Here is a 20,735-nt window from a genome sequence, read left to right on the forward strand (position 1 = left end):
AACCTTGTGTTCTCAATTTTTTTCTGGCATAGGGTTGGGCACTCTAGATGTGTTGAATTTCTTCTTCTATAAAATAATTATGTGGGTATCATTACAACAGTAGAGTTCTTACAATTATACTACAATGCAGATATCTTATAATGCTTTAGTCAAAATGTATAAATTGATCTAAAGTACAAGTTACATAATTTATTTCCATCATGTATCATATAAATGAATCTGCTAGTACAACTGGTTATGCTCTTTTCCAGAACCTTTTCAATTCTAGTAAACATTGATTCAGAAATCATAAAAAGAGATAAACCGCCATAGCTTTGTATTCAGATGGGGAAGGACACATCATGTGCAGGACGGGCATCAATTTTCCACTATCATAATATAGCCATACAGAGCACAGTTACTAACATATATAACTGTAATTCTGAACATTATTTTATTCTTTGCAATACAGTATAAATAGCCTAGGCATAATTTATATTGGTTTCGTTTCTTTCTTTGAAGAAGCCGACGATGAAATTCCCCAAGAGCCCATATAGGGTACAAGTTGCGGTAGTTTCCGTAATTGAAGTATATGGAACTATTGAAGCACCCAACGTGTTCCTGCAATCAAAAGTCATGCACTAGCAAGTAAGGGCATATTTAGCACACAGCTCTAGGTCGATGTTTATCTATAGTCTGCAAACTAAATTTAAAGTGGCATAAATATTTATTTAGTTTAGACGAGTAAATAAAATTTATTTTCTAAACATTCTCATCTTACCCCTACCTCTAAGTCTAAGATTTCATGGAGCTGGAGCGCAGTGAAACATGAGGTGTGCCAGGATAATGTATATATATTGTGCCACTGAGGTGTGCCAGGATAACACATTATTTAAGTAGTCTGCCGCAAAACACAATTTTTTGGGGGCCGGAGCAAGAACTATCCGGCCCGAATGCAATAAGGCATATGCTCTGCTGCCTAGGCGCAGCTTGAAATATAAACAATATTCCCTATTGTCCACAAATAATCCTACTTTATCTATTACTACATTTTTACGCTTTAATTTGATGCTATAGAATATACAGTGAAACTATAAGGCTGGCCATAGATATAGTTTTCCTCATAGTTTTTGTTGTCTTGAAACGAACTCAACTCTATTGCCATGCCTCATAGGGGAAACATGAAGATGTACAAAATGCACAAAACACCCTATGGTCTATGTAAAATACATAGGCATATATATCTAACACCCCCCTCAAAGTCTAGATGAATCAGCAACACTATGTTTGGCTAGCAAATAACCACTATGCTCATGTATGTGTCTTCATGATGAAATTTGCAAGCTGAACCTCTGATTGCTATATATTAGACATGGTTTATGGCATCCGTTAGTTGAAATGGTATGATTTAATTGCATCACTGCAATTTAAGTTCCTTATTGAGATGTGTAACGTACTACGTATATGTATATATTCCTATCCGGTTTAAACTATCATCAAATTTGTTGTGAAAGGTAACAATTTAATTTCGATACCTGGGGGACCTTCAAAAATAATATTGACAAATATTTTTTTTGCTGAAAGAGAAAAGAACAACCTAATAAATCATGAATCTAAATTTTGTTCTTCTACGAGAAAAAGTAAATAAATAACTTACTTGTTGGGGAAAGTCTCCAGAATCTAGTTGCATATTGATCAACACTTTTGCAGCTTTATATAATGGTGTTGGATCACGTTCCACCTGCACAGCACGCCCGTAGTATGAAACAAGTAGCATAATACTCCCCCGTTCCAAATTACAAGACGTTTTGACATTTTTAGATACATTTCTTTTAATATATATCTAGACATAGTGTATATCTAAGTGAATAGCAAAAGCTTTGTATCTAGAAGAGCCAAAGCATCTTATAGTTTAGAATGGATGGAGTACCATAATAATTTCATAAATATGTAACTGGAAATTCTAATCAATTTGCAAAATGCATACCTGCCCACCATAAACTAAGGTTAACAATGCCCAAGCAGTGTTCACTGCATGAGGTCTACTAGCCTCCACATATTCCTGCAAAATATTTAATTAAGTCTAAGGCATGATAAAATTCATTGAGATTTGGATTGTCAATATATTTGGTAGAAAAGAATAATGTTTGAGATATAATGCATCTTATAACATTGAATTATTGCTTAACAGTTTGCTACGACGCATGCAATGAATCATCCAATTTATAGTAATACCCAAGTTATTAGAAAGTTGTACAAATTAAATATATATATATTACTATTACATAACATTTTCCTTGGAAACCCACGACAAGAGCAGAACAGATTATTTATTTTTTAGACTTTAAGTGACAAAAAATAGATTAATAGTAGATTGTATATGAAGAAGTAAGAGTTGGTTGTATGCAACTGTAGCATATTTAACCTGTAATACCCTGAGAATGAATGCCTAAAATATGAATTTTAATATTGATCAAGTGTTTTTTAGCGAAGGTTCACGGATTTAAGGAGAGGCCGAAAAAATTGACCTTTTCATCCGATGATCGAATGGATGAACAGAGGCAACCAGTGCGCACAGCTCGTCGAGTACCTTCTATTTGACTACTCATACATATTATTCCGAGTTTGGATCACAAAGTTACACGTGGTGCAAGTTTTAATAAAAAAAATCATTAGTGTAGTGACGCTACAGTAAATATGGTACACTAATTTTCAAGCATGGAATCATTATTTTATATATATATTTTTTCAAGTATATTTAATTTCACATCAACTTATTTTGGGAAAATTATTGATAGTAGGCAGCCTGAAAGACCTGTATAGCGCAATTGTAGGTTATTGAATTGTTGCCTTTGGCATCAGGGGTAAAATAGTAATTTCACATGCAACTTAACACCATTAGCCCATCAAACTAATAGAAGGGCCAAGAAACCAAAGAAAATTCGTTTTAGGGCCAAATACGCAAGTTCGAGAGAAAAAAGGCCAAGAAACTAAGCAGCACTTTCTTTAGGGCCAAGGAAATAATTTCCTCCAACATAAATCATGCAATTAGAGTTTGTTACTGGGATTATTCTTTATATAAAGTTTGATTGGTCGGACGATATGTGCCCCCTAATTTATCCAAACTATTAGCATGATGTATCTATATACAATTGTATGTGATACTAAACTAAAGGTAAGAATTTTAGAAAAAAAATCTAAAAAAGGTAAAAAATGAACCAAATTGACTGTTTTAACATCAAGAAACCAATAACCCTTTAATTCTCTAACCTATTACTACTGGCAACATATTAGGTGCAAACCAACCAACCTATGTAAACTTGAAAACTACCAATCAGGACCAATAGATGCTGATCCAATGGATGGGGTGAGGGGGCTTAAGCGCAAAAAAAAGGCCAGCAGGTGGGGGGCTTAAGCGCAAAAAAATCCCACCTCTCACCCCATCCATTGGATCAGCATCTAGTTGTCCTGATTGGTAGTTTTCAAGTTTACACAGGTTGATTGGTTTGCACCTGATACGTCGCCATTACTATTTTGGTTTCAGCGTGTTTGACCCAGGTGTTTAGTATCATGTTAGTTATCTAGATTAGGTTGTCCTAACACCTTAAGGTTATCTCTTTCACACAAATCAGTGATAGAAGTACAAGAAGAGGAGCTACACATATGTAGGCTCGGGTCAATAGATATAGAAACTTATTTTTTTACAAAGTATAGGATACAAAAAAATGAATATATACTTTTTGTCAGTTGCATGGCGTCACAGGTATTTTCATATAGAATCCATTAAGTTTTTTAAAGAATGGCTCATCAAACAAATATTTAACACAAACATGACCCTAAACAACTAATTGTTATTCAAGAGTAACTGGATACTACAAAGAAATGAGAGGTTACTACAACCAAATTAAATTTGCACCATTCAACACTACTACACAAACTTTACTGGAGGCGGGCGTTTTTGATTTTCCGCGGCGGGCAAAGCCGTCCGCCGCGGCCTAGAGGCCACGATAAATCGTGGCTTAACCGCGGCGGGCGGCTTTTCCCGCCGTGGTTAACCGATTTACCGCGGCGGGCGGTGTAATGTGCCCGCCGCGGTAAATATACTTTTACCACGGCGGTCACGTTGCACCGCCAGCCGCGGTAAATTATTTTACCACGGCGGACACCTTTCGTGGCCCGTCGCGGTTATGTTCGTTAGCCGTGGCGGGCATTATTATTTGCCCGCCTCGGTAAATTATTCCCTGAATGAAAAAAAATACAGCAGGCATATAAATTCAAATTCAAATCACATCCAGATTTCACAGATTAAACTTAAAAAGTATGCAGGCATTACACATGAGATAATATACATATATATACATTCACTTAGTCGTTCTTGTCATCGTTAATTCATTACATTTACATATTAAAGTCGTTATACATGCCCTAAGGAGTAATCCTGCGGACGCATCATCGTGGGCCATTTCCTCAGCCTCTCGTACTCCGGTAAAATCGCTAGCTGGCTGTTCTCATTGAAGAACGTGCTCCCTTCAAGCACGCATTTGTCTAAGACAAACTTACATATGTCCGCCTTTGTCTGCTTGAAGGAGTGTTGGGTGCTCTGCACGTCTCTCCACCAGTTTAATCCATTCTTGAGCACCCTCCAACTGCTGCAGTACTGCTTCCACTCCCTCAGGTACTCACAGACGTAGAAGCCACAGGTTTGTGATCCTACCGGTTGTTTGGCACACTACATGATCGATACACAAGCATTAGAATACAGGCATTAGAACGCTTATGAACAGAAAGCACAATTAAACCTTTCAAATACTTACCGGAAAGTTGCGTCTGATTTTGATGCGGTTCTTATGCTTAGCCTTAAAATTCTCTGTTCTTCGATCATAGCATTCAGGATCTTTCACGTACTCCTTATAAGCGCTATACAAAATGTACTAGTATTAGGCAGGGCATTAGAACGCATATGAGAAGACAGTTCAGTCACTTACACTCTGAGGCAATCTTCAAAGGCCTTGTACCCTTTTAAGTTTGGCATTCTCAACGAATCAAATACGCAGGCCCTGCCACGTGGTTTGACCCACTGGAAACGAAAGACGGTTATGCGTAGGTTCTGGCCGTAGTCAAGTTCCCATATTTCTTTGACTTGCCCATAGTATTGCCTCCTCTGGCCCGTGTACTCTTCTTCGCCCTCGTATCGAACACCGTAGTTCTGTGCCGAGCTCTTCTTGTCCTTGTCTTTCGTGTGGAACCTGTAGCCCTGGACGTCATACCCTTGCCACGTGGTGATTTGGCTAGATGGGCCTAACACAAGCCTCTTAACGGTCTCCGTATCTTCATCAGGGCATCCTTCAAGGGGTATGTGTTGCTCTTTGAGCCACTCTATGAAATTGCTCTTGTGATGGTTCTGGACCCATGCCTCCGTGCGTTGTCCATCATTAGCGGTGCGGATCTCTTCCAGGTTCTTTTCAATATATTTCTCCATGCTCACTAACTGATGAAGGATGCTGTAATGAGCTTCTTGCACCATTCGGTTTGCCACATCGGTGCGCACTTTTCGGCCTGTGCACCCCATCCCTGAGGTTTTGCCTTCGTGGTGATGGACAGGCAGCCCAATCACCCTCCCATCTCTTATGTACCTCATACACCAGTTCACGGCCTCCTCTGTTGTGTATGCCTCGATCATAGAGCCCTTCGGGTAAGCGCGGTTATGGACGTATCTGTTGAGGGTGGACATGAACCGCTCGTACGTCCACATCTGGTGTAGGTACGCGGGGCCTAGTTGATGGATCTGATCGACCATATGCATCATTAGGTGTGGCATAATATCAAAGTAAGATGGTGGAAAGCACATCTCGAGCTGGCAAAGGGTCTTTGCGATGAACTCCTTCAGGGCAGGCAGCTCAGCCTTATCAATGACCTTCTGGGTGATGCGATTAAAGAAGTATGACATCCGTGTGATGACCATCTTCACGTACTCTGGACGGATAGCCCTAATCACAATTGGTAGGAACACCGTCAGGATGACGTGGCAGTCGTGTGAGTTGTAGCCGGTCATTATGAGGTCTTTCATGGAGACCAGGCTCTTGATGTTGGAAGAGAAACCAGTCGGCACCTTGATACCCCTAAGCAACTTAAGAAAAGCCGTCCTCTCATCTTGCGTTAGGTTGCAGGCCGCACCCGGGATACCGACTTTACCGTTCTGAGGCGGTCCCGGGTGAAGGTTCGGCCTGATGCCTAGATTGACAAGATCCGTCCGTGACTTGATACCATCCTTTGTCTTGCCCTTGATGTCCAGCAGGACACCGATCGTGCTTTCAAAGACATTTTTCTCCAGGTGCATGCAGTCGATGGCATGGGGTGTATTCAGTGTTTTCCAATACGACAGGTACTTGAAGAAAATTGACTTCTTCTTGAAAGGAACAGCGGCGGGGACTTCCTCCGTCTGGTCCCGCTTTCGCTTCCTTGTCTGCTTGCTCCCCTCTTCAGGTGGCTTCTTCTTCTTTCCAAACTCCACCTGATCCATGTCCTTGACCATCTCATACACCTTTGTCCCCCAACTAGTCTGCGTCAGTTGATCATGTTGCGGCTTGTCCTAATTGTCAAAGTATTTGTTCATAATACTTCTTCTATGCCTATGATTTTTTGTGAGGAACCATCTGTGCCTCGTGTACACCATCTTATTGAATCCCTTAAGGTAAGTATAGCAGGTCCCGTCGATGCAAATTACGCAGCCGATCTTCCCTTTGATCTGCCCCAATAGTGAGAAGAGATCGGGGTAATCGGTGATGGTGACAAAGATGATTGCTTTTAGTGTGAACTTCTCCTTGTGGGATGCATCCACCATCTGGACCCCAACATCAAATAGTATCTTCATTTCCTCCATGAACGGCTCTAGGAACACATCTATATCGTTGCCGGGCTGCTTCGGTCCGGAGATAAGCATGGTCAGCATAAGGTACCTACGCTTCTGACATAGATGGGGAGGTAGGTTGTACATGGTGAGCACGACGGGCCAAGTGCTGTGCGAGCTGCTAAGCTCACCGAACGGGTTCATCCCGTCGGTACTTAGCGCGAACCTAACATGCCTGGGCTCCTTGCCAAACTCTGGGTAGGCCTCGTCGAAATCCTTCCACTGCTTGCCATCGGATGGGTGCCATAGCTTGCCATCGTCGTTCAGGCGGTCAGCTGATGCATGCCAGGACATGAGCTTGGCATCGTCCGGGTTCCCGAATATTGCACACAGGCGATCGGTCATGGGCAGGTACCACACCGACAGTGCTGGACTTTTCCTGTGCGTGTAACCCTCTTCTTCATCGTCCTGCTGAGCCGAGATCTATTTGGCCACACTGCTCTTCTTTGCCCCCTTCTTGTTCTTCTTCCGACCACCACGCAAGCCTCCCTCGTCTTCTGCATCCACGCGACAACCAGCATTTTTCTTGTACCGACTAAAGCCACAGTGCGGACAACTCGTCAAATTCTCATACTCATTGCCCCGATATAGGATACAGTGGTTAGGGCATGCATCAAACTTTCTAAGCTTCATCGCCACTGGCCGGATCAGCTTCTTGGCCCGATAAGTATTGGCAGGCACCTTGTTAGCCGTTGGGTACGTGGTGGCAAGGTAGCTTAACAACTCATTGAAGCTAGTGTCAGACCAACCATGACGAGCCTTCAACATCAACATATGGAGGTTAAAATGGAGCGCCGTGCACTCCTTTGGACAATCGCCGCCGTCCTTATAGAGAGGATCAACTACCGCCTGCTTCAACTCTCTAAAATTCTCCAACCACTTTGGGCAACCCAACACAACGTCGTCTTCATCGAAGTGTTTGACTAGATCTTCAACAAGCTGCACATCCTCGGGTTGGCTCACAGTATCCTGACCATCACCACCGTCGCCGGCTTCGTCAGCCATGTCTTGCATTAGATCATCCACCGTGATGTAATCACGACAACTGTTGTCACTGTCGGCTGGCGCAGCTGCTGCGGAAGGATCTTTATTCACCGGTGGTGCTGTCATCGTCGACGTCGAAGAGCTCACTCTAGATGCACCGCCACTTGCACCAACTCTTTCGCCGTGAAATGTCCAGACTGTGTAGCCCTAGACGAAACCATACATGATCAAATGAGTTTGCACCTCGCTGTCTCGGTGGGCTTTCAGGTTCTTGCAACGAGAACATGGACATATGGTTGTCATCTGCTTTAGTCTCTCACGGTGAGCTTTACCAACCGCAATAAACTTCCTTAATTCAAAGAGGTACCACGGATCATTCACTCTATCGATCCGGTACATCCATTCCGATCTATCCATCATATCTGCGAACATTATCCATCACAATCAACATTAAATAAAGAAGAATTAGGAGAAATTGATGATTTTTACGTCCAAAATCATGAAAAAGAGAGGAAATGATGATGTGAAAGATGAAGCATGCATCTATGATGAATCTAAAGTTAAAGAAATACATAACATCATTTTTTCCATTAAAATTGATCTAGATCTAGATCTAAAGAGAACTCTAGGTGATGGAAATAGAGAGAGAGGATGGAAGGAGAGAGGGAGAGCCTTTATGAACCTCTTATGATGTCCTCCTCCCTCAAATCCAAGCCCTTCAACTCAAATCAAAAGTTTCCTCAAATTTTAGGGCAAAGCCTCCCCCCATGAGTTTTGAGAGAGGAAGACCCGTGGAGAAGATGGAGGGTCTGTGCTCTGTATTTGTACAGGCTTTACCGCGGTGGGCAACATAAAACGCCAGCCTCGGTAAATCAACTCTTTACCACGGCGAGCAGTTTAAAGAGCCCGCCATGGTAAACCGTATTAACCGCGGCGGGCGATTCATACCGCCCACCGTGGTAAATAACTATTTCCTATGGCGGGCAGGTAAGGTTGCCCACCGCGGTAAACCAATTTCCCGTAGCGGGCGCCCCGGTGGCCGGCCTCGCTGGCCGGCCACCGGTTAACCGTGGCGGGCAAAAGAGGTGCCCGCCACGGAGCGCATTTTGGCCACGCTGCGCAAATTGATTCCTGTAGTAGTGCAATGAAATTTCTTTTGTCTTCCTAGATGTCATGAAAGAGGATACTAGTTGTTGTAAACAAGGATTCATGGAAAACTTAGAACTAAATCTAATAAAGACCAGCTTTAAACATTGACACAAGATAATATCATGTATCTATATATTAAATTAACAAATATAGAAATATAACATGAACTGAGCAAATCCACCACAAAGTCATATAATGAAACGTAACACTTACCTCAGTTTCACTAGAAAGATAAGTTTCTCCCCATGCACCTGTATGTAGCTGCTTTGACAACAAAAAGCTACAAGCTTTCCTGATGGCATCACTATTTTCATAAGTTCTTCCATAAAGAGCTAGCCCTTTTACCACAAAGAATGTCCCATAAGTGAAACATATACCCCAGCTGCCAAACCTATTATATCATTGTAATCTAGTTATTGAATCCATATAAAAATGAGAATATTTTGCATATAACAAGTAGTAAAACAAATTAGTTAAAAGAACTATCTCCAAAGACATAGATTGTTTGATTTGATTGGATGTGTATCCACCAGCCATGGTCCTTAACATTTTAGGGTGGGAGGTCTTCCCCTCTTAGGAGCCAAAACTCAAATAATATTATGAAAAAATATAACTTCTAAATCAGATTAGGCTAACAAAAGTGGCCATGCGGGATCCCAAAACCGGCAAAGCTAGTTTCAAAGGCCTAGATCTTTCAATGGCCATAACTCATCAAGACTCAAAATTGGATGCTCCATATATGTATTCTGTTCACCTCAATGAGAGTGATTCAATAGTAAAGTTCATCTTGTGATTTAAGTCATTTAACCTATCATCAACACCTTCTTGGTCTATTTTAGGAAATCGGCTAAACCCGTTTTCCCATAATACCCAAGATAGACAATTTGGGTAGTCAAGAAAAAACAACCAATAAATTTGAAAAGGTGAAAACAATAACTTGTGTCACATATATAGTGACTGCATAGCACAAGGGTACTGTAGCACCTAGTTTTAAGAACAAAACCAGATATAAACCATATGTGAGCCCAGGAAGTCAAATCTCACATATAGCTACAAATAAGGGTAATACCGAAAGAAAATGCTTAATATATAATATATTAGTATAAAGAATACAACCTTAAATTGTAGATAGCGGAAAGACAACTCTGATCTTCAGGTGAAGACTCCAATTCCATAGGGACAACTGACTGGTTGATCACAAGCCTAACTTCTTCAAACTCTAGCAATCAGGTACCCATCCAGGATTTTTATCCAAATATTTGAAAAATAAAACAAGCGTAAGTACATGTCATACTCAACAAATATAATATGGGGTTCATGAGGCTCAAAGGGCTGACACTGGTTTAACTATGATTAGCTTTTAATGAGTCATCTTTTAGCAAATGGGTGGCAACAAGTTTATTCATAAGCCCATATAAACACATGATCAGGAAAACATAAATAATGAGTAGCATAAACAATTAACCATTAATGAGCATCTTCATCATCAGTATCATCCATGTTCATCATCTATTCCACAAATATTCTAAGGCCACTCATGACCGTGAGCACGGCTCATATACCAGTTTTACACTATACAGAGGTTGTACACTTTCACTGTGAGTTGTGATTTACCCTTTCGCCCTGAGGTCACGAGCCTCTTAACCCACTACCAAGGAAGGTCGATAGGGTTCACTATGAAGCCTTTCAAAGGTTCGTCTAACAAGTTAGGGCCATTAGATTCACTCGGCAAACAGGTATAGAACCCCCCTTCCCGATGGCACAATGATGTGTAGCATATACACAAGGGGACAGAGGCCATACTATACCCGATTCTTCATGTTATTCTTACGCCAATAAAGGTAACCACTAACAAGCTAGAAAAGGTACTCATACTGAGCCAAAGCCAGAGCCATGTTACCCTCATAGCTGTACTATAAGTCCCAGATGATCACTTACAGATAAGTCCTCAGGGAGAGGAATCTAGAGCACCATAAAAATAGCTCAATGCTCTAGCCCCCTGATTCCATGTTGCTAAAATCATCTTTTAGTGTTTATAGCATATACCATTAGTCAAGTTATAAGATCATGGCTTTAGTTTGAGCACTAGCATCATACTACCCAATGCAATAACCCAAAGGTGTCAAGAAATCTAGGATATCAAATAGCTAGGAAAATTTCTACGGTTGCCAAGGTAGACACATGCAGTATGAATTAAATGATTAAAGGTGTATAGGACAACATGGAATATCCCATGCTATACTTGCCTTAAACTTATATCCTTCTTCTAGTCCAAAACTTCAAAGATCTGCTTCTTGATTCACCACGTATAGCTCATGGACTAGACATGATTATAGAGCACCACACAAGCATCCATACAATCATACACGAAGTAAACAATAGATCTAAATTAAAATAGTACACCAAACATAAAATCAAGATGAAAAGTTTGTAAAACGAATCTACATCTCGCTACGAACACACAGACGTGAAAAGCACTCTAATCGGAGCTATAACGAAAAAGTTATGAATTAAACAAGATTTCCTTTAAAAAATAATAGATTAAATCTAACCTCAAATTTCAAAAGTTGAAAATATATTTAACAGTAGGATGAACATATAGATTACTCAATTTTGAATCTAACGCAACTTGAATGGATCAAAACGGAGTTAAAACAAAGATTTTATGGCCTAAATAAGACTAGTGGCAAAACTGTAAATAGATGAAAGCGTATTTTGAATCTTATCGAAGAAACTATGTTTTCAAAAGAAGAAAACGTATTTTGAATCTAACAGAGGGATTTTACCCTTTCTGAAAGAGAAAACATATTCTGAATCTACTAGAAAGAAACTATGCTTTCGGAATAGGAAAACGTATTCTGGAAGTGCACCATAGATTGTGAGTTTTATTAAGCGAAATTGCAGGGGCTCTTTTGCAAATAAACCCGGCAAAGGGGTATGGGCGATCTTGGACCATTGGATTGAATCTAGACGCAGGGGGAGAGAGAGTCACCGGCCGGAGAAGAAAACCGGCGCGACGGAGCTCCATTAACGGTGGCGAGAAGCTCCCCGGAGCGCTTGGTTTGGGACCTAGAGCGTTTGACGAGCCGAGAGCATAGGGAATAGGAGGAGAAGACAGCGAACTCACCTAGGGCCTTCTTGTGGTCGATGGGGGGTCTACGACGTCAGGTTGCGCGGTGGCGACGGCGACGGCGAGAGAAGGAGGAGAAAAATCTAATTTACTAAACGAGGGATTTTCCAAACTAGGAGCTCCCCTTACGGTAGTTTTGGTGTGCTTTGCCCAAGGGGTTGGTACATAGTTATAGGGAGAAAAACTCTCTACATCTGCATCAACTAGTAATATGGTACTAATTGATGTTGCACCCTCCACATTTACTAATGGACCTAAATAATCATTAAAGCCCATTAGTAAATAAATGCATGGGCCTTTGAGATTTATTAGAATTATTGAACATGGGCTTTGAGAGTTGGTTGGAAAATTAGATATATTATTTATTTTTGGAATTAATTAATTTCATGAATAAAATAATTCTAGAAAAGTCTAGAATTGATATTTAAGCCACAAAAAAAACTCCGAGACCTCCGAAAATTTGGGTAAATTTCCCAGAGACACTTTGGAACATGATGAACTCAAATAAAGTATTTGGAGCTCATAAAAAGATTGTTGGGAACTTGGAACATAAAGATTAATGTGAAGGAGGTAGGAATTAAATTCCAGAAAGAAGCTAGAAAATTCCTAGAGATAGATATTCGTCTCCTAAACGTATTTAAAAAACACATTTTGCACATAGAAACACATGGTATGACCGGCATGAATGCGACAAACACATTTCTACCTTAGGATAAATTTTAATCTTATGAAAGTTTATTATTTTCCCATGTTTTCATGAGCATAAAAATACAAAATTAAATCATTTTAGCTCTATTTCAAGAGAAGCAAATTTTAGGATGTTACAGGTACTATCTGAATGTGGCATCATGGTATGATATATTGGTGAATGGTGATGTAGCACTAATGCACCCTTTAGTCAAGCCTAATTGTGCAATATGATTTGAACATCAGATATAGGAATCAATTCCTTACTCGATGCAAATATTTTGGTATAGGAGATAACTATTTTGGCAACTTTATTGTTTCTTGTAATAATAAGTCAAATCTTATTCATCGTCTAAACTAGACAACAATGTATCCATAATCAATTAAGCAAACAACAAATTACTAGATTCATTCTGTACTAAAAAGTTATCCCCTTCCTTTATAGTGTACATCATGCCTTTGTCTATCCAGTGCTCATATGCCTTGGATAGTCTTATAGTTCTTCTCTATAAATAAAGTAGTAATGTCCTCCATCCATACTTTATTCAATAAAAAATGATGTATTAGATTCATATGGCTGGATCAAAAACACTCCATCTAGTCATAAATAAGCGATCACTTTGCACATTGCTAGCTTCTATGATCTCCAATACATAACTTTGACTAGTACCTTTTTTATAGTATGTTTATGGAACTTAGCAAGAAGTATGATTTTTGAAACCATATTTTGTGGTGAATATACATATGTTTCAATTTTCAAATATCTAAACAATGTACAACTAAAGTTTACAATTGTTGACTTAAGGCAATCTCAAAAGGAAGCTTATTAGTGGCTAAAGGGAGTAGAATCTCAAGACATTGTGTAGTGTAACACCCTAGACCGTTAGAAGCATGTAGTTGTGTTGTTTTCCCATGTGGCGCATGGGAGCTATTGTTGGTGGGTTTAGTACCACCTTGGAAGTTTAGGATATAGCACCTCCGTGTTAATGCTTTTACATGAAGTGAGGAAGAAAATCTAAGAGAGGTGCACACATATATATGCAGGCACGTTCCATGTGTTGAGCTAGGCCATATAAGCATATTTTGGTTACGTGGTGTTAAATGTACCTCCAGGCTATCACTACCAGTTGTTTTAGATCCAGCCATGATAGAGCATCACTATCGGTTTGTGGCTTCAATAGGTAGTGATATGTTGACTATCACTACCAGTTTTGGCTTGAACTGGCAATGATAGTTGTTTTACACCAAAAAAATAACTTTTCATATGATATTGGATTAAGATACACTTTGTATCAAAATTATAGAGTTTAAAGAGATCTAAGACTTTGTAGTTGACAACTTTCTAATTTGAGATGGTTTACAAGTCAAAATATTCAATATAAGTTTAAGTTCTCGGATCATATTTGGCATGATTAACAATGTCGATGGACACAAAGTCAATATCAAAGTTGTAGCACTTGACGAGATCTACAACTTTGCAGTTAACAACTTTTTCATTTGAGATTGTTTTGACTGTTAAATATACAATATAATATTAAAAATATTTAGTTAAAAGAATAGTGTTAGTTGTATAGTCACATGTGTTGTGTAGTTCAGCTGGTATGAGCGTTTGAGGGAACATGAATGTTGAGTTCTCGAGTTTGAATCTAAAAACCACATGGTCTATTCTGTGTAGTGAATGTGATTTGAAATATTGATGTAAACATGGGAGATAGTATTGAGATATACTATGTCATCTTGTGTAAGATTAATAGTTATAATATATAAGAACATGACAAATATTCTCAAAAGTAGTGTCATACCACAAAAGAAAGTAAGCAAATCAACTGCATCACACATACTTTCTCCTTTTATGGGTTCCCCACAAGATCTGGAGAGATCTTTGATAACAATAGCAATGCCTAAAGAAAGGAAGGTGAGTGTTAATGAAAAAGACTTTCAATAACAATTTATGAAGAATGATGTATCATAAATATTTCCACTTAAGGGCACCCAAAAGGGTTCTATTTAATCATTATTTATTATAGAATTGTACATTTTCACACATGTAAATGTGTTTGGAAAAATAAGATAGTATGTGCATTATAGAGAAGATAAATAAACACCAATAGTGTTTGTCATGCATGTAAATACTTAACTAGTGTACATGTCTTGTTTATCCCACTATCATTTTCTATAATAAAATAGTATGGAAACTCTAACAAAACTACATTTTGTTGACAATGGCTGAAATAGTACTATATATGCTATTATATCACAACATATCAATTATATTTTGACTAAGGAAAAACACACTCAAGTTTTTAAGTTAATTAGATATATAGGAAGCATTTTTTCCTGACCTTCAACGCCTCAGCAGTACAGTCAGATATTGAACACCCATTATCTGCTATTGAAAGTGTCCATGAACCTTTTGATGCATGATGGTAGTAAGATTTGTAGTCCAAATGGTTTTCAGGAATCTACATATAAGAATACATTTGAAAGTTTTTACTTACAAACATATTATTTACAATAATAATAATAATGATGGGTAACCTGAACCTGTGAACATTTAATGAATTCATGAGCTTTACGAAGTGTTGAACCAATCTCATTGACAAGACCTGTCAAGCAAAAGGCTTAAACAATGAAAGCAGTCTCCCATGTTGTACAACCATCATAGACCTATTATAGAGAGTTTTTGCAATGCTTGTTTTAGAAATAATATGAACAAAATAGCTTGTTTTAGAAATAGTATGTACAAAAAAGGGCACCATCAACAATATTATATAGTTGCTAAGTCTAAGGCAACTTCTCTAATGGTATTAACTTTTTGCACACAACTCATAACATGAATAGTCCCACATGATAAACTCACATGATCTTGAAGTGTATGCATGAGACTAGCTCTTGATCAAGGGATAATTTTTCTTTCTCTTCTATTAAAATATAAAACAATATTCTTAGAGCTAGCTCAAAAGTCACCATTGGAGGTGCCCTAAATGGCTATGGATATGCTCTTTATTGCAAATCACTATGATTGGAAATAATCGTGGTAACTTAAGTGTTACCATAATATCTTTGTGAAAAAAGTTAGACTTATGTCGAAGCATTCCAGGGATTACATGAACATGGCTTCTGGATTGAATGACCTAGGTTATATGTTGCTCCCTCCATTACAAATTATAATGATATTTGGCTTTTCTTGATACATAGTTTTGCTATGTAGATACATAGTAGAACCAATGTATCTAGAAAACCCAAAACATCTAATAATTTGGAACGAAAGGAGTAGAATAGTGATGTTCGAACTTTTTGGTTGTATTATAGTGTTAGTGTATGATGAATATTATGAATTATCAATGACTTCACTAGAATGTTGCTACAACAAGAAACAAGTCGAAGAATTTGTCTGGATGTTCATAGTGGTGGCAGCATTTGGCAGTGTTGAAAATAGTTTTCAGATTCTGAATAGATTTTTTCTAGTATTTGACATACTAGTGTTAGAGGACAAGACAAGGGATTAAAAAGTCAATTGATGAATAATAATGAGTACTGAGGACAACCTATGTGTATTTTGTTTTTGTGCTTAGGTTGGCATTGAGATTAGCCTTGGTCTTTTATTGTTTGGATAGCTAGTTTTGGAGAAAAGAAATTTAAATTGGGTGATATTCAACTAACCACTAGAAAATTTGTTTGTTCAAGTCAAAAGCCAAAGTGTTGTTTGGGTAGCTAGTCTTAGGCACTACCAATTTAAATTGGCTTTTCAACTAAGCTCCAAAAATATTGTTTGGGCATACTAGAATAAGGAGAACATGTTTCCTTAAAAATCAAAACATTGAGTTCTTGTTAAAAATGACTTTGCATAGTTTCCTAAAAACTCCATAGTGGACAAATTAAATTGTAACCATTTTCTACCAGAATATCCAATAATCATGATCAAAACTAACCACAAAACCAAAACCGATTCTCTAGAAAATTGCAACTAAACATGTTTTATTAGCCATATCACTAAACTCTTCACCACAAAAAAAACCCAAGGGTACGAGGATATAGTAAACCCTAGTTCTTATACAGTGGAATTACATACATGGAAATAAGAGCGCATAAGGGTGTTAGTCTTTAATGGTTCTTGTGTAGGAATGATGTTTAACTTAGGAATTTGAGGCTAAGTTTTCTTGCACAAAAAAACTCATACAAATATTTATCTCATAGCAATGAAATATGTATTGTTATCAAGAAAGTATGTATAAATGAAAGGGAAAATTGGTTCCATAGCATTGAAAGGTTAGGACCTCCGTAAAATACCACCGAAAAATTTTGAGAAAATTCTGTGCGTGCCACTGAATGATTCCACAATACCATGGAAGCCACTAAAAAATGAGTCTGGACATGAGTGCCATCGAAAATGTTTCTGCGCTCCACGAGTGCCACTGCCATCAGAACCGTTAGGATTCCCTACCGTCAACGAGAGTAGATTGTCTTCCTTTTTTCAAAAATCCCCCCAACTGCCCTTGCCATCAGGAATGCGATGTGCAAAACTAGTTGGGGGCCGCGTATCATTCCTGGACACCTGTTGCTCACAATAGACTCAAATCGAGGTGGGCAGTGGCAGCAGATCTAGGCGGCTAGAGCAGTGATTCCCCAGCGGTGGCGGCGACAGATCTCGATGATGGCGGTTCCTAGGTGGCATGGGTGGTCCACATGCGACTCATGTTTTCTCGACGGCGGTGGAATCCAGGAGGCTCGTGGCTGCCGATGACTTGTGGATCTCAGTGCACGGCAGCCGGCGGCGTGCGGGTCCCGACCTTGGTGTGTGGCTCTAGCCTGCCAGCGTGTGGGTCCCCACCATAGCACGCAGGCACCAGAGGTGGTGTGCGTCCATGCGGTGGCGCACGGTTCCCGCCCATGGTGCCTGAGCACACAGGTCTAGGGTGGGATGGCTTCACCGAAACCTGAGCCTTGTCGTCTAGATTGGCTTCTCAACGGGTCAGTCATTGTGCTCCCTCCACCTCTGTGGCTCTGTGGTACTGTTGAACCCTAGATAGTTGTAGTTTTGATATTGCGTTCATCTGTAGGATGGATCCGAAAACAAGTTTCTTCCTTGATATCCGATTGTTTGGTAACATACTAGAGTGGAGGGTGGCTGGTATATTTTTAGCAAGGTTGTAGACAGTGATTATACTAATTTCAAGGACTTTGTTGATGACATCTTGCATTCCTACCCTAGTGGCTATAATGATGTTGTCAAACTATTCTACCTTGCTGATGAATCCCATGTAGAAATCAGAATGGACCAAGACCTGCTTGCAATGTTTGCTAAGCGTGAGAGCTCTAGAGTCATCCGCGTGTCCATTGGCTACTTCGATACTAGGAAGCCACATGTTCCTATTCCTAATTGGAACATATACAATGCTATCATCTATGATGCTGTGCCTTGTACTCCTTTCTTGCCACAAAATCCTCCTCTCAAAGCTATCACACAAGGCACCCAACCTACAAAAACTAATTCCCATGCTACCCAACCTACTCAAACAGCTTACCACACATTGGAAACATATCTTGTGAATCCTTTCCCACAAAATGAGCATGTTGGAGATGATGATGATGATGAGATTGAATATAGTGATCATGAAACTGTAGACTATGTGCCCATCTCTGAATCTAAACTAGAATTGGGCTATGGAACAGTTGATGCCTCATCTAATGAGGAGCAGCAGGACCCACCCCAGCCTATAGAACTAGAAATTGTTTATGATGTTAATGACCCACCAATGGAAGTAGGCAGCATTTATCCCAATATGAGTGTGTTTAAGTTGGCTATTGCTCAGCATTTAATCAAGCATGTGTATGAAAGAGAAGTCTACTAAAGGAAAGAGGGGCAAGGCCAAGCTTGTGCAGGATAAGAAGAAGGCGCCTACTCCTCAAGATAGTCCAGCGATGTGCACTAGAAGCAAAGTAGATCATTCCACTCCTAAAAGCCCAGCGTTGTGCACCAGAAGCAAAAGGAAGCTAGATGTCTATTTGTTATGTGTTCTCTTTTGCATGACATCTTCTTTTGGATTGTCTCTGTGGAACTGTTAGAGATCTGTCATGTTTGTTATGTAAGACTTGATAAGTGAACTTGGGCTATCTTTAATATGCGCACCTAGAACTTATGTAAGACACTTCTATGATATGCTGCTACTGTCTATGTGAGCCACTACTATCCATGCATTTATATCAGCCAAAATAACAGCAATGCCATTATTCATGCAGTGGCACACGTAGAATTTGAATTTTGCTGCACATCTATGAAGGAGGGGCATAGGCGCCTTTTTAAGCTGGGGATAACTATTGTTTGTTGTAGTAGTGGCACACATAGAACATAAGAGCATTTTTTATGGCACTCATGTCCAAATCAATTATTCGGTGGTTTTCCTGGTATTTGTGGAATCATTCAGTGGCACGCACGAAATTTTCTCAAAGATTTTAACCTCGTGAAATACCACTAGAAGTTGACATCGGGAACTAAAACTACCATTCCATCAGTTTTTTGCAGCTGAGCCATTAATTGAGACCAAAATACCCCACAAACCAACTGGAATGTGAATGCATGACCCAAATGCACACCGAAGAGGAGTCATGGCTAGGGCAGCATGTAATCAAGGAGCCATGGCGTGTGTGGAGCAGCCGGCGGGAGCTAGCAGAGGCAGCATGGCCCATGGCGGCTCAAGGCGGTGTGACTTACACGCATAGAGCTACCCACGGCAGCCGGTGGAGGTGGCGTGGCCTGCACACATGTAACACCCAAAATTTCAATGTTTTGAAATAAGAAAAATTTGATTTATTTATGTTAGTATGTGTGTGTGTGCATTCAAATATAGGAAATTAATAATTTTTGGGAAATTAAAATCAAATATAAGGTTAGTAACCTTTTTATGCATACATGCTACCGCACTTTCATCTTTGTAATGATTGGTCTTGATTCAAAGTTCAAATGAATTCAAAATCTAGTTGAAAATGCTTTTGGAAATCTATTAAAAAAAAGAAAAAAAATCCTTCTCACTCCCTCCCCTCTCTCATTCGGCCTGCTGGCCTAGCCCGCTAGCCCAGCCACGCGGCTTTTCTCCTTTGCGCACCGCGACGGCCTGCACGGCCCAGCAAGCGCGCCGGCCCAGCTCGGGCAGGAAACCGCCGCCGTGCCCTCCTTCTCTCTCTGTGCTGACAGCTTGCGCCCACTTGTTAGTGCCGCCCCCTTCCTCCCACGCGTCCCGCACCCACGCCGATCAGCCGCAACCGCTCCGCGCCCATGTCGCGCATTGTGGGAGCGCCCCTCCCCGCTCCTCGACCTCGATTTAAAGGAGCCGAACCCCCTGCACGTTCCTCTGTTGCTCCTCGCTCCATTTTCGCATTCGCCGAGCACCGAGGAAGCCCCAGCAACTGCCACGCCAAGTTCGCCGGTTCCGTCGTCCGCCCTTCGTGCGAACCACTGTCACCGAGCCGCCTCCGCTCCGATTTTCGCCGTGGTGAGCCTCGCCATACTCCCCTCTCTCCTCCCATGCTGTTTATTTTGAGTTTCGTGGCTTCTAGAGCCCTATTCGTGGGCGCCCGTGAGCTCTTGCTCGCCGGCCATGGCGGCCACCGCGCCAACCGCGTCCACCGGCCCCGTTCTCTGCCTGGTTGAGTTCGCGAGTACCTCCGCAACTCCTCGGTGCCCTCGGTTCTCCGAACCATGGCCCCTAGCCCCTGAACCGCGTGCTCCGGCGAGTCCTTGCCGTCGGCCATGGCTGTGCCGCCGCCAGAACTACTGTTCCTGGCCGGCTCCTCCTCTCTCCCCCTCACTGATCTAATCTGAGCTGTTCATTTCAAATCCAATGGCCACCAGAGGCCGATACCCCTTCATGGGTGGATTTGCTAAAGAGCCCCCTATTTTCG

General features: G+C 40.5%; 1 pseudogene; it reads right to left on the bottom strand.

Moving 5' to 3' along the window:
- Positions 1-357: 357 nt before the first annotated feature.
- LOC136499695 (achilleol B synthase-like) overlaps positions 358-20,735 on the bottom strand; it is a 74,314-nt pseudogene continuing 53,936 nt past the window's right edge.

Source organism: Miscanthus floridulus, chromosome 13 (assembly GCF_019320115.1).
Source record: "Miscanthus floridulus cultivar M001 chromosome 13, ASM1932011v1, whole genome shotgun sequence".
NCBI lineage: Eukaryota > Viridiplantae > Streptophyta > Magnoliopsida > Poales > Poaceae > Miscanthus > Miscanthus floridulus.